The sequence below is a fragment of the Cucurbita maxima genome, unplaced genomic scaffold, assembly GCF_002738345.1.
Source record: "Cucurbita maxima cultivar Rimu unplaced genomic scaffold, Cmax_1.0 Cma_Scf00131, whole genome shotgun sequence".
Classification (NCBI taxonomy): Eukaryota; Viridiplantae; Streptophyta; class Magnoliopsida; order Cucurbitales; family Cucurbitaceae; genus Cucurbita; species Cucurbita maxima.
The window spans coordinates 14,250-38,533 of NW_019272147.1; the positions used below are offsets into that span (position 1 = coordinate 14,250).

Here is a 24,284-nt window from a genome sequence, read left to right on the forward strand (position 1 = left end):
CTTTCCGATCCCTGAGCAGTATCTTACACCCCAACCTCTAGTTCCGGCTACATAGCGCAAGATGCGCTTGACAGCCACTAGATGCTCCTCCCTAGGTGCTTCCATAAACCGGCTCACATATCCAACAAAATAAGCAAGATCAGGACGAGAGTTTACCAGATAGCGCAGACTCCCGACAACGCTGCGGTAATTGGTGGAGTCGACTGTCGTCGTAGTGCCGGCCTTCCTTAGTTTGAGTCGGGCCTCCATTGGCGTCCTTATAGGATTACTGTCCACAAGCCCAGTTGTGTCCAGCAGCTTCTTCGCGTATGCACTTTGGCAGATAGAGATGCCGGTAGAATTTTGTTGCACTTCGATGCTGAGATAGTAGCTGAGCACGCCGAGATCGCTCATCTCAAAGTTTTTCGATATCTCCTTCTTGAACCTTCCGAGGACTTCCATGTCACCTCTAGTGATTATGAGGTCGTCGACGTACACTCCCACGATCAGTCGCTTCTTGCCATGGTCGTGCGTGTACATGCCATGCTCAGAGCCGCAACTTTTGAATTTCAATGACAGTAAGGTACTGTCGAGCTTCGCGTTCCAGGCTCGTGGAGCTTGTCGAAGACCGTAGAGTGCCTTGTGCAGGCGCAGTACTTTATTGGGGTTGTCGTTGTCCAGGAAGCCAGGTGGTTGTCGGACATAGACGGTCTCCTTCAACTCTCCGTTAAGGAAAGCAGACTTTACGTCCATATGGTGAACCTCCCAAGAGTAATGTGCCGCAATTGCCAGCAAGAAACGAACGGATTCTAACCTTGCCACTGGTGCAAATACCTCTTCGAAGTCCACTCCTTGCTTCTGAATGTAGCCCTTCGCCACCAGACGGGCCTTATGCTTCACAACTTCTCCTTTTTCGTTGCGCTTCAGTTTGAAGACCCATTTGAGCCCTATGACTTGGTGTCCCGATGGCATATCCTCCAGACTCCACGTCTGGTTCTCGGTGATGGATGTCATCTCCTCCTGCATTGCCTTCAGCCAGCACGGGTTCTTTTCTGCTTTGGCGAAGGTGTTCGGTTCATCTGCACTGATGGCATGTAGTTCGGCCACTTCTTCAAGCTCGCGCGCTGCCAGTCTAGGTGGTTCACCTCCTCTTACTAGGTCGTCCATCCTTCGGTACCTGGCCTCCAAATCAGTATCGTGATCGGCATCCAGCGTCAATTCCGTTTCCACTGGTTCAGGGGTTGCACCTGCTAGCGGAGGTGACGGCTGCTGATGCTGGGCTCCTCCTTCTTCCAGATCGGTGATGAGGTACTTCACCGTGAATTGATTTCGATTATGGTCTGCCTCGATCACGTCATTCCACTGCCAGAAGATGCTTTCGTCGAAGACGACATCGTGAGACACGTGAGCTCAGCCCCCTACAGGATCATATAGTCTGTACGTCTTGCTCTCGGGTTCATAGCCAATGAAGATGACCTTCAGCCCCCTGGGAGCGAGCTTGGCGAGGTGGGGACGTGGTACCTTCATGTATGCGACGTAGCCGAACACGCGAAAATGATGTACCGCTGGTTTTTTATTGTATCAGGCCTCATATGGCGTCTTCCCGTCAAGGCTTCGGGTTGGTGACCGATTGAGGAGATAGACGGCCGTCATTACTGCCTCTCCCTAGAATCTCCCAGGCATCCCGATCGTCACCAACAATGACCTCGCTGTCCCGACGATGGTCTGATTTTGGCACTCCACCATTCTGTTCTGTTGGGGGGAGTAGGGGGCCGTTAGGTGCCGTTGTTGGGGGGAGTAGGGGGCCGTTAGGTGCCGTTAGGTGCCGTAATGGTTAATTATGGCCATTAAGTATGAATGTAACAACTCTTGGAATGACTTTAGTAGTTTCATTTTAAAGCTATATAAAGCCATGTATATTGTATTTGTAAGGAGACTTGGAAAATATATATAAAATGGGCATTTTTCCTTTCTTAAGCCAATGACTAAGTTTCTTTGCAATTCTATGTAGTTTAGGTTGCATGTAGAATCATTCAAGCTCGACATGATCAATCTTGCTTGTGGAGTGATTCGAATCTCAAACATATTTGATTCGGATTACCATAGTGATCGAATATCTCAAGGCAAGAACATTGTTTGAGATTTGAATCACTCCACAAGCAAGATCGATCATGCCTAGCTTGAATGATTCTTGTTGATCAAATATCTCAAACACTTGTTTGAGATTCGAATCACTCCACAAGCAAGATTGATCATGTCGAGCTTGAATGATTCTACATGCAACCTAAACTACATAGATGTTGCAAATAAACTTAGCCATTGGCTAAAGAAAGCACAAATGCTTCTTTTACTATATTTTTCAAGTCTCTTACACATACAACATACATGGCTTTATATAGCCTCAAAATGAAACTACTAAAGTCATTCCAAGAGTTGTAACATTCATACTTAATGGCCATAATTAACCATTATGTAATTGTAACCTATAGTAAATAAAGTCTTAAAATACATAAATGAAATACAATAACTCTAAATTGTAACCCACCCAAAATTTATAACAATCAAACTTCATTCTTCTTCAATGTGGCATGAATTGAAACATCTTTTGATAATTTTGACAACCTTTTCTTCACATCTTCATTGAAGTATATTGTATGATTGATGTCTTTTGGTTCATATCATTCTCCACTTCTTCAAGAGGATTCGTCCTCGAATCTATTTGTGAAACTTTGCTGCAAAAAATAAGTTATGGAAATACAAAGGACCTCATAACACTCTCTCACGTGTATACACTCAAGGAATTTTAGGCCACTCTGTTTGCACTCATTTACACAAATGAATCTCTCATCCTCACCTCTCAAATTTTCTAGTAGAGCCCAGATTTGATTTTCTTTATTTTGGGTCGATTAAAAACTAAAAAGATAAAAACAAATTGAAAAGAAATGCAAAGGAAACATATATCCGATCTTGAGCCTTAAGCTCTGATACCAAATGATAAGATATGGAACCACTTCAAGGGGAGTAAGATTCGGATTACCTTGTTGATCGAATATCTCAAGGCAAGAACATTGTTTGAGATTCGAATCACTCCACAAGCAAGATCGATCATGTCTAGCTTGAATGATTCTTGTTGATCAAATATCTCAAGGCAAGAACACTTGCTTGAGATTCGAATCACTCCACAAGCAAGATTGATCATGTCGAGCTTGAATGATTCTACATGCAACCTAAACTACATAGAATTGCAAAGAAACTTAGCCATTGGCTAAAGAAGAGCACAAATGCTTCTTTTACTATATTTTTCAAGTCTCTTACACATACAACATACATGGCTTTATATAGCCTCAAAATGAAACTACTAAAGTCATTCCAAGAGTTGTAACATTCATACTTAATGGCCATAATTAACCATTATGTAATTGTAACCTATAGTAAATAAAGTCTTAAAATACATAAATGAAATACAATAACTCTAAATTGTAACCCACCCAAAATTTATAACAATCAAACTTCATTCTTCTTCAATGTGGCATGAATTGAAACATCTTTTGATAATTTTGACAACCTTTTCTTCACATCTTCATTGAAGTATATTGTATGATTGATGTCTTTTGGTTCATATCATTCTCCACTTCTTCAAGAGGATTCGTCCTCGAATCTATTTGTGAAACTTTGCTGCAAAAAATAAGTTATGGAAATACAAAGGACCTCATAACACTCTCTCACGTGTATACACTCAAGGAATTTTAGGCCACTCTGTTTGCACTCATTTACACAAATGAATCTCTCATCCTCACCTCTCAAATTTTCTAGTAGAGCCCAGATTTGATTTTCTTTATTTTGGGTCGATTAAAAACTAAAAAGATAAAAACAAATTGAAAAGAAATGCAAAGGAAACATATATCCGATCTTGAGCCTTAAGCTCTGATACCAAATGATAAGATATGGAACCACTTCAAGGGGAGTAAGATTCGGATTACCTTGTTGATCGAATATCTCAAGGCAAGAACATTGTTTGAGATTTGAATCACTCCACAAGCAAGATCGATCATGCCTAGCTTGAATGATTCTTGTTGATCAAATATCTCAAACACTTGTTTGAGATTCGAATCACTCCACAAGCAAGATTGATCATGTCGAGCTTGAATGATTCTACATGCAACCTAAACTACATAGATGTTGCAAATAAACTTAGCCACTGGCTAAAGAAAGCACAAATGCTTCTTTTACTATATATTTTCTAAGTCTACTTACAAATACAACATACATGACTTTATATAACCTAGAAAATGAAACTATTAAAGGCATTCCAAGAGTTGTAACCTTCATACTTTATGACCATAATGAGCCATTATGTAAATGTAACCTAAAGTAAATAAAATGTCTTAAAATACAATAACTCTAAATTACTCTAAATTGTAACCCACCCAAAATTTATCAACAATCAAACTTCATTCTTCTTCAATGTGGCATGAATTGAAACACTTTTTGATAATTTTGACAACCTTTTCTTCACATCTCCATTGAAGTATATTGTATGATTGATGCCTTTTGGTTCATATCAGGAATGGTATACTTGATTTAGATGATGAATGTGAGGATCATGATTCACAGCTTGTGGAAGAAATCATAGCATATGATGATGATATGTTGAAGAAGGTAATTCCATATCTTTGATCACAAGAAGGGCACTCAATGTTAAAATCAAGTAAGAGAAATTTGAAGATCAAAGGGAAAACATGTTCAGCACAAGATGTTTGATCAAAGGAAACCCATGCAGCTTGGTGATTGATAGTAGAAGTTGCACAAATGTGGTAAGCAGCTTCCTTGTAAAAAGACTTCAACTTTCTTTTCATCCCCATCCAAAACCATACAAACTTCAATGGTTGACAAACGAATAAGAAATTAAGGTGATCTCCCAAGCTCTTATTTCTTTTACTCTTGGAAGATATAAAAATGAGGTCCTTTGTGATGTCGTATCAATGCATGCGGGGGACATCTTGTTCGGCCGACCATATGATAGATAGGTAACATTTGATGGTTTGATGAACAACTATACTTTTACTTTGTGTGGGAAGAAATTTAATTTACTTCTATTTTCTCCATATGAAGTACATTGTGACCAATTGAAATTAGAGAAGAAAAGAAAAGAATACGAAGAACAACAGTTGAGAGAAGAAACTAAGGTAAAAGAGAGAGATAAGGTGAAAAAAAAAAAAAAAGAGAGAGAAAAGTGAGGGGTAAAGGACAAGTGAAAACCAAGAAAGAAAAAAAAAGTGATTTTGAGGAAAAGAGAGAAAATGTGAGTGGTGTTATAAGAAAGGGAGAAATGAGGAATATGTTAGCCTAAGAACCAAAATTTGTACTTATGTGCAAAGGAATGTGTTTAGCAATAGAACAAAAAATTGATGATGCTTCGCCAAGTGCTTTTAAGTCTCTTTTGCAGGAATTCAATGCATGTAGGGGGTTACCCCCTCTAAGAGGGATTGAACACCAAATTGACTTCGTACCTGGGATAACTCTTCCAAATATGGCTGTCTATAGGACCAATCCCACCGAGACTAAGGAGATTCAGAGACAAGTAGAAGAACTCATGGATAAAGGATATGTTAGAGAAAGCATGAGTTCTTGCTCGGTTCCTGTGATTTTGGTACCCAAGAAAGATGGCACATGGAGGATGTGTGTTGATTGTCGAGCCATCAACAAGATAACGGTAAAGTATCGACACCCTATTCCTAGATTGGATGACATGTTGGATGAATTATATGGTGCTAATCTGTTTTCAAAAATAGATCTTAAAAGTGGTTATCATCAAATTCGAATGAATGTAAGAGATGAGTGAAAAACGGTCTTCAAAACAAAGTTTGGGCTTTATGAGTGGCTCGTTATGCCATTTGGCCTTACAAATGCACCAAGTACTTTTATGAGTCTAATGAATCATGTTTTGAGAGACTATATTAGAAAATTTGTTATTGTATACTTTGATGATATCCTTGTTTACTCAAAAAGCTTGAATGATCATATTTTGAACGTTAAGAAAATTTTGTTTAAACTTAGAGAAGAGAAGCTTTATGCCAACTTCAAGAAGTGCAGTTTTTGTCTAGACCAAGTCAACTTCCTAGGGTTCTTAGTTGGAAAGAATGAAGTACAACTTCCTAGGGTTCAGAAAAGGTAAAAGCTATTAGAGAATGGTCAACACCAACAAATGCAACCGAGGTAAGATCTTTTCATGGTTTGGCTAGTTTCTATAGGAGATTCATTAAGGAATTCAGTAGCATAGCATCACCATTGAATGAACTTGTTAAAAAGCATGTGAAATTTGAATGGAAAGAAAAACAAGAGAATGCATTCAATGAACTCAAAGATAAATTAACCAATGTACCTTGTCTTGCTTTACCTAACTTTGATAAATCTTTTGAAATTGAATGTGATGCAAGTGGTATAGGCATAGGAGCTGTTTTAATGCAGGAAAAAAGGCCAATCATTTTCTTTAGTGAAAAGCTTAATGAAGCACAACTCAACTATCTGACTTATGACAAAGAGTTATATGCACTTGTAAGGGCTTTGTAAGTTTGGCAACATTATTTTTGGCCCAAAGAGTTTGTTATTCATACGGATCATGAAAGTTTGAAGCACCTCAAAAGCCAAACAAACCTAAATAGGAGACATGCTAAATGGGTGGAATTCAGTGAGGCATTTCCTTATGTAATCCATTACAAAAAGGGGAAGGATAATGTGGTCGCAGATGCATTATCAAGAAGGTATGCTTTATTTTCTTCCCTATAAAGATTCTTGGTTTTAAACACATGATTGAATTGTACAAAGTTGAAAAATCTGAATTTTATGATGTGTATATGCAATGTTTAGAAGAGAAACATGTGCAAAATCATATTGTGTTCGATGATATGCTTTTTAGGAAGGGTAAACTTTGTATCCCTTAATGTTCTATTCGAGAGTTACTTGTGAAGGAGGCTCATGGGATGGGGGAGGACTTATGGGACATTTTGGAGAATTTAAAACATACAGCATGTTGTGTGAACATTTTTATGGGTTGAAAATGAGGAAAGATTTGAACAGATGTGAACAAAGTATGCAAGCAATGTTTTAAATGTAAGGAGGCTAAGTCTAAGACACAACCACATGGTCTTTACACATCTTTAGATGTTCCTAGTGAACCATGGGTTGACATTAGCATGGATTTTTTTATAGGATTACCAAAGACTAGAAGACGCCATGATAGCGTTTTTGTGGTGGTTGATAGGTTTAGTAAGATAGCACATTTCATTCCATGTAACAAAACAGATGATGCTACCAACATAGCTAATCTATTCTTTAAGGAAGTGGTTAGATTGCATGGTATTCCCAAAACCATTGTTAATGACCGGGATGTAAAATTTTTAAGCCATTTTTGGAAGGTTTTGTGGGGAAAGTTGGGAACTAAACTTCTATTTTCTACATGTCACCCCAAACCGATGAACAAACAGGGGTTGTTAATAGAACATTAGGAGCCTTACTTACGTAACTAATTTCTAAAAATCTCAAGTATTGGGAAGAGACTCTACCTTTTGTGGAATTTGCATACAATAGAGCAATACATAACACCACTTAGTGTTCACCTTTTGAGGTTGTGTATGGATTTAATCCTTTAACTCCTCTAGATTTATCGCCTTTGCCACCTAATATGTTTGCTAATGATGCAACTTCTTCAAGAGACGAATACATAAAAAAATTCACGACATAAAAGAAAGAATTAAAAACAAAAATAAAAAACTAGTCACACGCAAGAACCAAGGAAGAAAGAAATTGATTTTTAAACAAGATGATTGAGTTTGGGTTCATGTACGAAAGGAAAGGTTTCCAAGTCAGAGAAAGTCTAAATTTCAACAAAGAGAAGATGGTCCTTTTCAAGTACTAGAGCAGATCAATGACAACACATACAAGCTAGATCTCAAAGGTGAGTACAATGTAAATTCAACTTCTAATGTGGCTTATTTGACTCCATTTGATGTAGGGAATGAATACCTTGATTTGAGGACAAAATCCTTTTAAAGAAAGGGAGGATGATATGAATTCAACTGTTGACCCTATGCAAGTACCTAAAGGACCGATTATAAGAAGCAAGGTTAAGAAGATTCAAGAGGCCTATACATTGCATCTTCAAAAGCTAGCTAGTGTACAAGTTGAAACAAAGACTTTTGAGCTAAAAAATCTTTATAGTATTAGCATATCAAATCAAGAAGATAATGGAGTGGCTGACATTGGAAAGTAATTAGAAGATTTGCCTTTCGTACTTGAACTATCAATTAAGACAATTTATGAATTCCTTATTTTCTTCAATTTGTATTTAATAGCATTTATGAGTAATTTGTATGAATACCTTATTTTCTTCAATTTGTATTTAATAGCATTTATTAGTAGTTTGTATGAATGCTTCTTTTCTTCAATTTGTATTTAATAACATTTATTAGTAGTTTATATGAATGTCTTATTTTCTTCAATTTGTTTTTAATAGCATTTATTAGTAGTTTGTATGAATGCTTCTTTTCTTCAATTTGTATTTAATAGCATTTATTAGTAGTTTATATGAATGTCTTATTTTCTTCAATTTGTTTTTAATAGCATTTATTAGTAGTTTGTATGAATGTCTTATTTTCTTCAATTGGTATTTAATAGCATTTATTAGTAGTTTGTATGAATGTCTTATTTTCTTAATTTGTATTTAATAACATTTATTAGTAGTTTGTATGAATGCCTTATTTTCTTCAATTTGTATTTTATAGCATTTATTAGTAGTTTGTAGTTTGTGGTTCAATTTTATTAGTTATCTTTTGGGCCTATTTAAAGGCATGTAATATTATGTTTGGAAATTAATGGTTGAATACAAACAAAACCTTTGTGTTTTCTTGATACCTTTTTGGTCTTATTCTTTTTCAAACCTTTCTTTATCCAATATTGACAAAGTCCAACTATAACGAATGGATCTTGTTGATGCGCGTCAACCTACAGGCGCAAGGGTTATGGCATGCTGTCGAGCCAGAGGAAGGAGAAACGATTGAGTACTGTGAGGATCGGCTGGCATTCGCCGCCATATTACGATTTGTGCCCCCAGAGATGCTGGCATCTCTTTCCACCAAGCACACTGCGCAATCGGCCTAGGAGGGGATCAAATCCCATCGGGTCGGTGTACAGCGAGTGCGGGAATCCAACATCGAGCAACTGCGGAAGGAGCTCTCGGAGATCCACTTTAAGGACGGAGAATCCGTCGATGATTTTTCAATGCGGATCACGGAGCTCGCCAACAGCATCACCACACTTGGTGGCAGCATCAGCGAGACAGAAATCGTGAAGAAGATGTTGCAGGTCGTCCCTGATCACCTCGAGCAAGTCGCAATTTCAATCGAGACATTGCTTGACGTGAATTGAACGACCTAACGGTGGAAGAGGTGACCGAAAGACTGCGTAACGTCGAGCAGCGGAAGAAAAATACCATTTCAGTTGTTGACAAGGAGGGTCGTCAACTTCTCACTGAGGAGGAATAGCTTGCACGCCTAAAGCTCTGCGACAACACCAACGAGAGCAACGGGTCCTCCTCCAGCCGCAAAGACGGTAAGAAGCCATGGATGTCCCACGGGCGCACGCACGGGAAAGATGGGAATCAAAAGAAGGAGTTGACCAATGGCAGGCCGATATGCTCGAACTGTGGGAAGAGAGGACACCTGAGCAGGAATTGTTGGAGCAAGCTTAGGAACAAGAAGAAGGCCGAAAAGGCCCATGTGGCTCAATCCGAGGAGGACAAGCCAACTCTCTTCATAGTAAGTGCATGTGTCCCCATTGTTGATTCCAAATCCACGGAGATGGAGGAAATCAACGACGATGTTGAACTCGAGAAAGAGCTCCAGCTGGGCGTAGCAAAGGTGGCACTAGCTAAGGAGCCAATTCAACTAGAGGAGGAGTGAGTGTTCGCTCAGATCGGCGAGCGGGACGAGCAACACAAGCACCGGCGATGGGTCCTAGACACAGGGACAACAAACCATATGACCGGGGCTAGATCTGCTTTCTACGAGCTCGACTCGGGGATCTGCGGGACGGTGAAATTCAGCGACGGCTCCGTCGTCGAGATCGAAGGACGGGGCACCATCCTGTTCGCCAGAAAGGGAGGCGAGCATCACAAGCTGACCGACGTCTACTTCATCCCGAGGCTCAAGGCTAACCTTGTGAGCCTGGGTCAACTCGATGAGACAGGCTGCTTCATTTCCATCGAGCGCGGACTACTCAAAATCTGCGATAATCAACGACGGCTGCTCACGCAGGCAAGGCGCACGACAAACCGTCTTTACATCCTAGAGTTAGAGATAGAGCAACCCGTCAGTCTCTCGGCCAAGATTGAAGAGGTATCTTGGAGGTGGAACGCAAGGTACGGGCACTTGGTCTAGAAAAGCTACAGAAGGAGAGTTGGTGCACGGTTTGCCATTAATCAAAGGCGTGAACAAGCTATGCGATGGGTGCCTCATCGGCAAACAGAGGCGCACACCCTTTCCGTCTCGAACATCCTACCGAGCTGATGAGCCGTTGGAACTTGTACACGACGATATCTGCGGGCCCATCAAGCCGGCGACCCTAGGCGGTAAGAGTCTCTCAATCCAGTTAGTCGATGACAAAAGCCGCTTCATGTGGCTGACCCTGCTGCAAGTGAAAAGTAAGGCGGCAGAGGCGGTTAAGTGCATTAAAGCACGAGCAAATACCGAATGTGAGAAGAAGATGCGAGTGCTGCGCACAGACCGAGGCGGAGAATTCACCTCGACAAGTTTTGATAAGTACTGTGACGAGATCGGCATACAACGGCACCTAACGACGCCCTACTCCCCCCAACAGAATGAAGTGGTGGAGCGCCAAAATGAGACCATCGTCGGGATAGCGAGGTCATTGTTGGTGACGGCCGGGATGCCTGGGAGATTTTAGGGAGAGGCAGTAATGACGGTCGTCTATCTCCTCAATCGGTCACCAACCCGAAGCCTTGACGGGAAGATGCCATATGAGGCCTGGTACAACAAAAAACCAGCAGTACATCATTTTTGCGTGTTTGGCTGCGTTGCATACATGAAGATAACACGTCCCCACCTCGCCAAGCTCGATCCCAGGGGCTGAAGGTCGTCTTCATCGGCTATGAACCCGGGAGCAAGGCATACAGACTATATGATCCTGTAGGAGGGCGCGCTCACGTGTCTCGCGACGTCGTCTTCGACGAAAGCACCTTCTGGCAGTGAAATGACGTGATCGAGGCAGACCATAATCCAAATCAATTTACGGTGAAGTACCTCGTCACCAAGCCGGAAGAAGGTGGAGCCCGACATCAGCAGTCGTCACTGCCGCCAGCAGGTGCAACCCCTGAACAAGTGGAATTCACAACACCATGAACTGCGGATTCGATGCTGGATGCCGATCACGATACTGATCTGGAGGCCAGGTAACGGAGGATGGACAACCTAGTAGAAGGAGGTGAACCACCTGGACTGGCAGTGCGCGAGCTCGAAGAAGTGGCCGAACTACATGCCATCAGTGCAGATGAACCGAACACCTTCGCCGAAGCAGAAAAGAACCCGTGCTGGCTGAAGGCAATGCAGGAGGAGATGACATCCATCACCGAGAACCAGACGTGGAGTCTGGAGGATATGCCGCTGGGAAACCAAGCCATAGGGCTCAAATGGGTCTTCAAACTGAAGCGCAACGAAAAATGAGAAGTTGTGAAGCACAAGGCCCGTCTGGTGGCAAAGGGTTACATCCAGAAGCAAGTAGTGGACTTCGAAGAGGTATTTGCGCCAGTGACAAGGTTAAAATCCGTTCGTTTCTAGCTGGCAATTGCGGCACATTACTCTTGGGAGGTTCACCATATGGACGTAAAGTCTGCTTTCCTTAACGGAGAGCTGAAGGAGACCGTCTATGTCCAACAACCACCTGGCTTCCTAGACAACGACAACCCCAATAAAGTACTGCGCCTGCACAAGGCACTCTACGGGCTTCAACAAGCTCCACGAGCCTAGAACGCAAAGCTCGACAGTACCTTACTATCACTGAAATTCAAACGTTGCTCCTCTGAGCATGGCATGTACACGCACGGCCATGGCAAGAAGCGACTGATCGTGGGAGTGTACGTCGATGACCTCATAATCACCGGAGGTGACGTGGAAGTCCTTGGAAGGTTCAAGAAGGAGTTGCCGAAAAACTTCGAGATGAGTGATCTCGGCGTGCTCAGCTACTATCTCGGCATCGAAGTGCAACAGAATTCTACCGGCATCTCCATCTGCCAAAGTGCATACGCGAAGAAGCTGCTAGACACAACTGGGCTTGTGGACAGTAATCCTACAAGGATGCCAATGGAGGCGCGACTCCAACTAAGGAAGGTTGGCACTACGACGACAGTCGACTCCACCAATTACCGCAGCATTGTCGGGAGTCTGCGCTATCTGGTAAACTCTCGTCCTGATCTTGCTTATTTTGTTGGATATGTGAGCCGGTTTATGAAAGCACCTAGAGAGGAGAATCTAGTGGCTGTCAAGCGCATCCTGTGCTATGTAGCCGGAACCAGAGGTTGGGGTGTAAGATACTGCGCAAGGAGCGGAAAGGAGAAACTCAAACTGGTCGGCTACAGTGATAGTGACATGGCCGGTGACATTGATGATCGTAAGAGCACTAGCGGAATGATCTACTTTCTCTTAGGCGGCGCAATCTGCTGGCAATCAACAAAACAGAAGGTAGTTGCTTTGTCTTCCTGCGAAGCAGAATACATCGCTGCTTCGATGGCAGCAACACAAGGGATCTGGCTTGCGCGACTAATGAAAGAACTCATCGGGAAAGAAAGTGATCCACCAATGCTATACGTAGACAACAAAGCTACGATCTCCCTCATCAAAAATCCAGTTTTGCATGAACGAAGCAAGCACATAGAAATTAGATTCCACTACATTTGAGAATGTGCAGATCGATGGCTCATCAAGATTGATTACATCCGAACAGAGGAACAACTTGGAGACATTTTCACCAAATCCCTGGCGCGGGTGAAATTTGAAGAACTACGCTCAAAGATCAGAGCTCAAATAATAAGGTAGATATACTACAGGTTTTAGGAGGAGATTGTTAGATAAAACCTGAGTTTTTATCGTTTTTTCTTATTCACACGAAGGTAGATATACTACAGGTTTTAGGAGAAGATTGTTAGATAAAACCTGAGTTTTTACGTTTTTCCTTATTCACACGATTTCAGAATATCTCCGTTTGACCATTTGACAAAACACGTCGAATGGATCACCAAAATTTTAGACGGCAATTCTGTAGGGAGTGGCACAGATTTAGTTGGCCACTCTCCAGCCATTTTTAGGATAATTTATATTTAAATAGGAAATTTGTTCAGTATATTAAACTACCTGATTTTGAAGACAGTCATCATTCCAGCCATTCTCTCTCTTTTTTTACCCATTTTTCTTCCAACAACCAATTTCCTCTCACCGAATTTCTCTGATAACAACCGTATTTTCATAGCCATTGAACCATGGGTGTTGGTGTGCCTATACCTCCACAGATCTGTATGTACATATGCATACGAAGGTGTATTACGTCGTGGGGGGAGGGGGTGGAGAATTGACGAGACGGAGTCCCCATGGTTGGTAGAGCAAAGGGGAAGGCGTTCAAAAAGTCTAGAGGTTTTCAGGTGGAGAAGAAGGGTCCACCGGGTCTAGGTTTGGAACACCAAAACAAGAACCGAATCCACGATCTTTAACCCAAATGCGCGAGCTCGTCTCGAATCGCAGCCCAGACGACCTCTACAACAGTCGCAGCTCAGTTGAGAGCTCAGTCCAGCAGACACAGAATAGACAACGTTCGACCCATGACTAGCGCGAAGCCTAGTAACCACAAACCATGCCCTGAAGCCCATCTGCAACCTTTTGGCCCAACCGAGTCCAGTACCTTCGACCACAACTCGCGCGCCACAGGAACAACTCGAGAGAGCAACCCAAACTCCACACCTTGACCCAGTTCCCAACCTGTGCACGCTCTCCATACCTTAGTGACACCGTGTCACGCATGCAGATGTTGACTCCTTCGGCTCACACAACTCGATGGCTCGGCTTGGCTCCGGCTTTTTCTCGGTGGCTCTGACGGCACAAAAACAAGTTATTCGGCTCATATTGCACTATTTCATACGGATTCCTATGTTTATGACCCCCCGGGGCTGAATGGACGTTGATTAAGGATGTCCTATTTCTAAGTGGTAGTTGATTAAGGCTAGAAATGTGAGTTATTAACGAAAACGAGATGGGCGTTCGAATATGAAACAACTACCGACGGTACTTGGAGCAACTTCAGGGAACAAAATCCAAACGTACTCTAGTTTAGGAGAATGACAGCTACGACCAACCAAGTAAATGACCTTACTATCGATTTGGTTAAAAGTTGATTTTTGTATGATGACACGTGCTCTGTGGTTCTGCAGAAGCTATATGCTTCATATTTGTGATATGTTATGAAACAATATGATTAGGATATGTTTATGAAACGACGTCTATGATACGATATGACTAGGACATGCTTATGAAATGATATGACTATGAGATGTTTGTGAAATGATATGACTATGAGATGTTTGTGAAATGATATGACTATGACATATATATATGATATGGCATGAGATGACACGATACATGACATGAATGATGCACGATAAAAGGTGTCGACATGATGCACAACCCTGAAATTTGTATAGAAAATTATGATAATGATGTGATATGAAGGATAAGGGAAGAGATTTGTTTTACATGATAATGAATGAAAATGTTGGGACCTCATGCATCATTGTGTGTTCATGCATAGGGGATACCCCTTCTTCATTACAATAGTACGGACACATACACTACGAGACAGAAAAACGATCATTATATCTATTATAATGCTACGACAATTGTTATTTCTAAATGGGTGTCTGACATCAACAACTACTAGAGGATGCTCGCCCAAAAAGAAAGGGGCACATGAGGTGTGCAAACCAACTGGTGGGTCTATACTCGCACGCATGGACCGTGTGTAGAATAGTAAATACACATCCAATTAACCCGTTTAAGATAGTCGCCTAAGAAAATATAGACTGATATAATAGGTCTCACTCATGATTGTATGTGCTTGGATGTAACTCCAATAGTGGAGTCAGTTCCTGAGTATTTCTTCAAATACTCAAGCCACCTGCTACTTATCTTTCAAGTAAAGACAAGGCATCCTTGTATCGTTGACAAAATTTGAACGCTTATTTCCGCACAAAAGGTAGACTTTAGATAAGTAGAAATTTAGGGGCATTACATTGTTCTAGTATGCAATGACCATATCATATATTTTAGGAATTGGATAGTTACAAATTAGTTTTTTTTTAAAAAACAATTAATTTATACATGTTTGTTTAAATGGTTACAAATTGCTTTGTTTTTTAATATTTATTGAAAACGAATGGTAAAAAGAATGCAAGAAAACAAGAAAGAGTTCAAAATTAAATAATGATCCAACCCTACCATAAAAATAAAAATGAAATAACAAGAGACTAAGCAGATTAGATTTAATTTAAAGTTTGTAATAAATAAATCGTCATAATTTCAATTTAATTTCATTTTAAATGAAGTTATTCAGCCAATTCATTTATTTTGAACCGGTAACAATAAGAAATTTAAAAATAAAAATAAAATAAAATATGAATAGCGGATAGAATCAAACATATGAATAATTGGTTTACGTTAGGAAAGGAACCATGTATATGTTAAATTAGATATTAACTAGTTATATAGGAACTAAAGATATATCTAATCTGCCCTACTACTGTGAATTTAGATAGGGCCTTACTACGCCCAAAAATTCTCCAGGGGTCATGAAATCACTCCTCTGACTCCCACAACTCGTCGAACCTCCAACCGAACGCCATTCCGACCTCGTCATGCTCCCATAACACCTGCAAAAGAGAAGAAAGAGGGAAGTTAATGAAGTTTTCTTGCGAGATCCAAAAACGAATCCCACAGCCTTAAACTGCCAAATCCGACATCAAAATGCTCGAAACACATCGTAGAAGAGAAGGTCAACCGTCTAGGACGCGTTCCACTCGATGTTTCTATCGTTGTCCTCGTGAGAGAGGAGGTCGGAATCGAGTTTCTAAACCTCGAAGATCCGTCATCACAGGCGCCTACAAGCCATGAAAATTTATGGAAGAGAAGAGAGATCCACATAGAGATAGGGAGAGAAAAAGAAGAAGAAAGACATCGGAGACGTCGCGGAGAGGAGAGAGAAAATCGTCAAAAAATCGCATAGGAAATCAGGCAAAGAAGAAAGGATCTGTCGGATCCGGGTCGGACCTGAATCGGATACTCGCAGTTCAACACACGTCTGCGGTTCAGCCCACCTATAGTGGCCCAAAACTGTCGGCCCAGCAGCTAGAGACCGATCTAGCCGAAGACCCGTGTACGACTGATGCCCGCTCTACAACCTTAAACCAACCTACACTCGAGGCCTAAAACCAATCCAACCCAGTATCCCGAGGTCCAAACTCACATGCGGCCCAACCCACGAACCGAGGCCCATTGGCCCATCTGCAGCCGATGACCTACGAGCCAACCCGAATCGTGATCCGAACCGGTCTTCGACCAGCGCCTCAACCCGAAGTGCCGCGTGACGTGGCTCGTCCTTATGCCGTCATGTTGAATCAGTATGGCAACCCTAGAGGGAAGAGTTAGAAAATAGATAAGTATTTAAGCGTGATTTTTGAATTAAATAGGGAAGAGTTAGAAAATAGGATATGGTAGTTTTAAGAAATTTGGTCAAACTCCACCGACTCCAATCTGCAACCTCTTGAGGAATTTGAATAAAGAACTTTATCGACTCTTCCCACGGATAGAGCCCCCACTACGCTTCTCTTTTTACAAGTTCACTCAATCCTTTCCACGATGCAGGATCAAACCGATACAAATATTTGAATTTGGTAGGAACACACAACAACTTTCTAGATTTACAATTTACAACACCTACAACTATTTCCTCACAATACAATAAAAAAACCTCCTTCAAGAATAAGAGGAATAAAAATAAAATTAGAAGCTCGGAGAGCCACCCGTCTTTAAAAAATTGAAGATGAAGATGAAGAGTATGGAAGTTGTGTATTTGAAATGGAAATTGATGAGTTTAAATTGAGGAAAAAAAAGATGGACAAATGGGAGTTGGAGATTAAAAATAAATAATAAGAAATTTTTCGAAATAATTTTTTTTTCGATTTTTTATTTATTATTATAATAAAATAATATAAAAATAATAAAAACGAATTCAAAATTTATTATATATATAATAATATAATAATAATAAAAAATGATGTGAATAACTGTTAAATTAAAAATTCAAAATTTATTATAAATACAATAATATAATAATAATAAAAATGAGTGACCACCAAAATTTAAAAATATAATAATATAATAATGTAATATAGTAATAATAAAAGTGGATGTAACGGTTAGATTCAAATTTAATTTTGTATAAATAATTTTATTTAAAAATATAATAATAAGAAAAACTCCACCATTTGTCATTTTTTCAAAATTATAAGTTTCTGATTTATGCATCATTTTGATTGTTTTAGCTATGATTGAAAGAGTTGAAATCATCATTCTCAGCCCTATACTCTAAACCGTTCAAAATACTGAAAATTGTTAATAATTAAAAGTAGATTTGTTATCATAAAAAATATCAATTGAATGATTAAAATTAATTAAAATAAAATTAAGGATAAAAAAGCCACCACACCCCACACATAAATTAATGCTAAGAACGTTCGTCGTAATTTCATTTATTATAATTTTGACCTAAATTATTAAAAAGTGTGATAGTAATTTAATCATTTAAGAAGAGAGTTAAAAGATAATCTAACAAACAACTAATAATCTCATTTCTTAAAAACTTAAATTTATATATAAGTTCCATCCTTCGTCTATATATTTATGTTTATAATTATATAAATATTTATAATAATTTTATAATTAAAATGAACTAATCTAAGTATTATACATCAATACATTTATGAATACATTTATACAGAGGTTAAAGTAATTTTATAGCTAATGGATACATTAATTTCAAAAATGTCCAATAATATCAATTAGACACATTCGGGTAAAGAATGTTTCGTTTTTCTCTCTAATCGATGTGAGATTTCATAATTCAATGTCCAGGGTCCTCGCTGGCACTCATTCCGTTCCCTTTTCCAACCGATGTGAGATCTCGCAATCCACCTTCTTCAGGGTCCAGCGTCTCGCTGACACTCATTTCTCTCTCCAATTGATGTGGGATCTCTCACAATACGCCCTCCTTTGGTCTTCTAAACCTTATTTTGGTGAGCTTAATTACTTCATTTCTTCCTGACCTTAATTAAGGTTGTTAATGACTGCCCTCGTTCATGTTTACCTTCTCTTTTGCAGCTTCTCATTGCTAATAACAATACACTAAACAAGACAACAAGGTATGTCAAATAAATCTCCAAGATTACTAATAGATATTGTCCACTTTAGTTTGACGTATCGTTGTCAGCCTCACAGTCTTAAAACGTGTGTTTGTTAGGGAGAGGTTTCTACACCCATATAAAAAATATTTCGTTTTACTCATGGTGATTTACTTGTAGGAGATGGTGGTCTCCTCTACTATTTACCGCAACTATAGCATCTGCAAAGTATTTTTTTCAACATACTTTGAGAAAGAACACTGGCACAAGCTCGTAAAAATATTTCTCGTCATTCTGACCTGGTATTATATGGATTAATCAATTTTTTATTTTGTCTCTCGAATCTCATTCTTGTACTACAATACTTTGATTTAATCAAAACAAAACTAGAATGTAAGTGTAATGGTTCAAGCCCACTGCTAGAAGACATTGCCCTCTTTGAACTTTCCTTTTCAAGCTCCCCTCAAAGTTTTTAAAACGTGTCTGCTAGGAATGTTAATCATAAGAACTTAAAATCAAGCATGCTTAGGTTTGAGCAATCTATTTTGTGTCACCTTCTGTAAATTTTTCTAGAAACCATGTGAGTGAGAATAAAACAGCCTAAACGAACCCATATTAATTTGTAGGAATAGTATTCCGTTAGGTTGATAACTTAGTCATGTTGTAGGAGATGCAAGTGAAAGTAGAGACCATTAAATATCAAGTGTTGAATCTTGGTACGAATCCTATACGTTCAATATCAAATTATTCTCTCGTTTAGTAAAAACTTTGAAATTCTTATTAAATAATTTATTTGGTTGTATAGAGCAATGAACTTTTTTCTCTCTTCTTGGATGATACAATGGTTTACTCATGTGCCATCTTTAAGATTCATATAACAAATTTTTATTTATTAAAAATTTGATAATCTATATGATGATGTTTTGTTTTTGCATTACTTTTTTAGCAAAGAGGGAAGAGGGAGATTTGAAGATTGCATAATTGAGGAAAATCTATGCTCTTATTAAGAAGGTGATTATTATTATTATTACTACCCAACTAAAAATATTTTATTAAACTAATCTCACTTAGTTTATCCTAACATTAATAGGCAAGAATCAAAAAAAAAAAAAAAAAAAAAAAAAAAAAAAANCTATTGAATTAGTTAAGCAAACTGGATGTCACTGTACCGGCATTACTTTGTCCAAATAACAATTGAAATATGCCCAAAAAAGGGTTCAAGATCTTGGTCTTCCCGTAATATCCCTTTCTTATGGGCCTATTTTACTTCTTTCGGTTGTTGTTTGAGTTAGGGTAGTTTCTTTGTTGCTTAACAATCAAGAGTTAAAGCTTATCCTAGAGTAGCATTCTTATTACTTAATAATCAAGTGCTAACCTTGAACTTATATTGAATTAGGGTAGCTTCTATTTCACTTAAAAACTAATGGCTAACCTAAACATTGCATGAAGCTTAAAGCTTATGACACACCTTGATCATAATACTTGGTAACATTCACTTTCCTAAAGTGAGCTTAAGTCATATTAAACATCTAGGCCTCCATAAATCTTAGTTAACCATTAAAGGCACTTTAGTCATTTCTCTTAAGCCTTAACTTATACCCTAACTTATTTAGATTCTAAACTTGATCCAAACATCTTGAAGTATAACATAACCTTTCATGTCCTTGTATATAGACCTTACTTAAAATATTGGATCATTAGGAGGGTATTTGGACCTTGAAATATTTTAAAGGAACGTTAGGGATATTTTGGTCATTTTACCACCTTAAACATAGTTCGAACCCCAACCGTGATCAATAGTTCTAAAACTTTTATTCTTTCACATTGAAAAATAAGGCTTCATATAAAGTTTCATGATATTAGGAGATCCGTTGGGTAATAAATAAAAGGTAAGTTATTTTAGGGGTATTATAGTCATTTTACACCATTACTTGGTTTCATTACTAATCATTTTGATCCAACCTTCTTGTAGGATCAAATTGAGTTTCTTCTTTGCACTATCGAAAATTGGCAAGTACTACTAAATATGATAGGATCCTATCTTTGTGAGTTTTCGAATGAAATAAAGTTATTAATAATAATATGTATATATTATTTGATTAAATTATAGATTTAGTATCTAAACGTGCTATATAAATTATTTGTTCAATGTCATCGAAACTTTCATACTAAACTTTTAGTTATAATTTATTAGACATAAAAATTAAAAAATTAAACTAAATTTGTAATTTAACGTTGGGAGCGAGATGATAGAAGTAGTTGGCCACAAATTCATGGAAGATTTCTTTGGTTCATGTGAATCAGTGTTAGAGGAAAATGGTCTTGTTGTTCTACCGGTTCAATTATTTTTTTAAAAAAACTTTTTGGTGATAATTAATTTTTTTAATTACTCTTTATTTATCATTATTATTATTATTTTGCATTAGTTCATATCAATACCACTGTTAGACGAACACGACTCTCCATAATGATATGATATTGTCCATATTGAGCATAAGCTCATTGTCCATATTGAACATAAGCTCTCATGACTTTGTTTTGGGCTTCCCCAAAAGTAGTATTCCTCATGATGTGGGACTTTCATCATCGAACACCTCCCCTCGAACAAAGCACGTCTCCCCTTAATCGAGGCTCGACTCCTTTGGAGTCTTAGTCATTTTTGACTGCCTTCGTACCTTCGAAAAGGCTCGACTCCTTTTTTCTTTTTGGAGTCCTTTGTTCGACATTCGAGGATTTATCAATCTATTGGCACGGCTGAGTTTGGGGCATTGCTCTGATACCATGTTAGACGAACACGACTCTCCACAATGGTATGATATTGTCCATATTGAGCATAAGCTCTCATGGCTTTGCTTTGGGCTTCCCCAAAAGGCCTCAGACCAATGAAGTTAGTATTCCTCACTTATAAACCTATGATCATTTCCTAAATTAGCCGATGTGGGACTTTCATCATCCAACACAGACGAGTCTTATGAGGAGCATCGGCTAAGTGCTGGTTTTATAAAAGAATATATATTTTCAGGAGGGTGCGTACTGTCATTAAGTAGAATAACAACGACCATGGCTTCTGCATCAAGGCTTTGGTAACTAATTCATTTATGTTCTTCATTTTCAACAATAATTATTAACAAATAATGAAAAAAATCTTTTGGATACATCGTGGAGTACTTGGAAAATATTGGAATTCATTACTATCAAACATTGAGGTGTTGGAGAAATAATTCTTGAACAATCAAAGGTGAGGAAGCATTATTATAATAAATGATTTTGAATCGAAATCTAATTTATATTTTGTTTCAACAAAATACTTGAACTCAGATTCGATCAAGGTTTCATACAAACTTGGGAATACTATTTTGATTACTGTACTGCTGGGTTTAAATCACGAACCCTCAAAGATTACCAAGTATTATATCTATATATATTTAATCATATTTTTATGTAAGATATCAAATTATTGTTAAGAATTATAACAACCCTAGTTTTCTAGGAATCTAAAGTCACTACTGCATGCATGACGTATGCATAAATATTTATTTAAATTATTTTCATAAAACAATGTCATGAATTTACGGGTTTAGAAAAGGTCTAAGAATTTAAATACAACTGTCTTATTATATGCCATGATTTTTATTTGCAATGTAGTCATGAGTCGTACCTGGGTCAATAATTATATATATCAAATTAAAGTCATCATGTTGGTGTAATTTTTAAAATTAAAGTTATATAAACTTCATTATAGATTGTGTTTTCAAGTGCGGGTAATGTTGCAATTTTCAACAATCCATATGAAGAAATACCTTAACCATTCAACAACTGCTTTGAAGATCTGCCATAACTTTATTGAATTTCTTTTTCTGATATAATCATAATAGCGATGATAATAATAGACTATTGAATAGTAATATCATCCAAAATAAGGATTAACTAATAATACTCCTAGTACATTTATGTGTTTAATGAATTATGTTTTGAGAGAATATTTGAGAAAACCTGTCGTGTATTTTGATGATATTTTAATTTATTCGAAGATTTTGTATGAACATGTGGAGCATGTTAAGTCAGTTTTGATTATACTAAAAAGAAAATAGGAACTTTAGGCTAATTTTAATATGGGTAGTTTTTGCATGGAAAAATTTTGACTTCATAGTTGGAAAAAATGGAGGCAAAGTAGATGAAGAGAAAGTTAAAAGTAATTAGGGATTGTCCAACACCAAAAAAATGCGAGTGGAGTTCAGATTTATAAAAGATTTAGTACATAGCTACTCCATTAAATGACTTAGTGAAAAATAATCTTGTTTTTAAATGGGAAGAAATGCAAGAGAATGCATTCAATGAGCTTAATAAGAAATTAACCAATGCACGGTTACTTGTCTTACCTAACCTTGATAAAACTTTTGAAATTAGATGTGATGCAAATGATTTGGTCATAGGTGTTGTTTTGATGCAAGATGGAAAACTATTAAGTGAAAAATTAAATAGGGCACTATTGAATTATCCTACTCATGAGAAAAATTGTTTGCTTTAGTTCCTAGTTCCTAGGTTGCAATGTGTAAAACTATTTATGGCCTAGAGAAGTTGTGATCCACTTTTATCTTGAAAACTTGAAGTATGGGTCAGATTTTTTCGTACTTATAGTTCCAAATCTTGAATGGTGAGAGGTAATCTAATTCTAGCTTTATACAAAGAATTTTGTACAAAGTGTTAATTTCTTAGAGACCATAGGAATGCATTTATGTTACTATCAACCAAATTTAATTTCTAAACATTAATAGGAAATGTTGTCATTTATGTTTTCAACCATGTTATTTTTATAATGTTATTATCATATTTAAAATGAATTTTATTTAAATCCATGGCCGTTTTTAAACCAACTTAATTTCAATAATTTTTCATACATGATAGTAATGATATATGTAGTACGTATTTTATTATAATCCATCCTTTTTAAGGCCCAGCTTCCTCGATGACACTCGTTTCTTGAGAGGAAGCCCGTAAGTGAAAGCCTAAAGAGGACTATCTGCTAGCAGTGGGCTTAGGCCGTTATAAATAGTATCAGAGTCAGACACTGGGTCATGTGCCAACGAGGAGGCTATTCCCTGAAAGGGGTAGACACGAGGCGGTGTGCCAGTAAGGACGCTGAGCCCCAAAAGGGGGTGGATTTGGCGGGAGTCCCACATTAATTGGAGAAAGGAACGAGTGTCAGCGAGGAAGCTGGCCTGAAGAGGAGTGGATTGTGAGATTACACAATCCCACATTGGTTGGGGAGGAGAACGAAACACCCTTATAAGGGCGTGGAAACCTTTCCCTAGCACTCGTTTTAAAGCCTTGAGGAGAAACCCGTAAGGAAAAGCCCAAAGAGAACAATATCTAGCAGGTCTGGCCCTTACATTAAGGCTATTCCAATAATCACAAGTTTGACTCAACTTTTCAACGAAGTTTGTGAAGATTCAAGCCAAATTAGAGTCTGCGAACGTAGAGTTATTAAAGAGGAAGTCAAGGGTAATCCAACCATGCAACGAAGTTTGTGAAGATTCAAGCCATTAAAGTCGGTAAACATAGGGGTATTAAAGAGGAAGTCAAGGGCAATCCAACCATGCAACTAAGTTTGTGAAGATTCAAGCCAAATTAGAGTCGGAAAACGTAGGGTTATTAAAGAGGAAGTCAAGGGCAATCCAACCATGACTTACCACCAAACTCTTTGAACTTACTCTTACATGTTTAGAAGATGATGACTCACATCTTTGTAGGACGATCTCGAGGATTGAAAACCCTTGAAATGTATTTACCTAGTCTAGTC

General features: G+C 38.3%; 2 pseudogenes; both read left to right on the plus strand.

The window, feature by feature from the left end:
• The first annotated feature begins 1,282 nt into the window (after positions 1-1,282).
• LOC111473546 lies at positions 1,283-7,087 on the plus strand (annotated as a pseudogene).
• Positions 7,088-9,255: 2,168 nt separating this feature from the next.
• On the plus strand, positions 9,256-22,289 carry LOC111473547 (annotated as a pseudogene).
• The last annotated feature ends 1,995 nt before the right edge of the window (positions 22,290-24,284 follow it).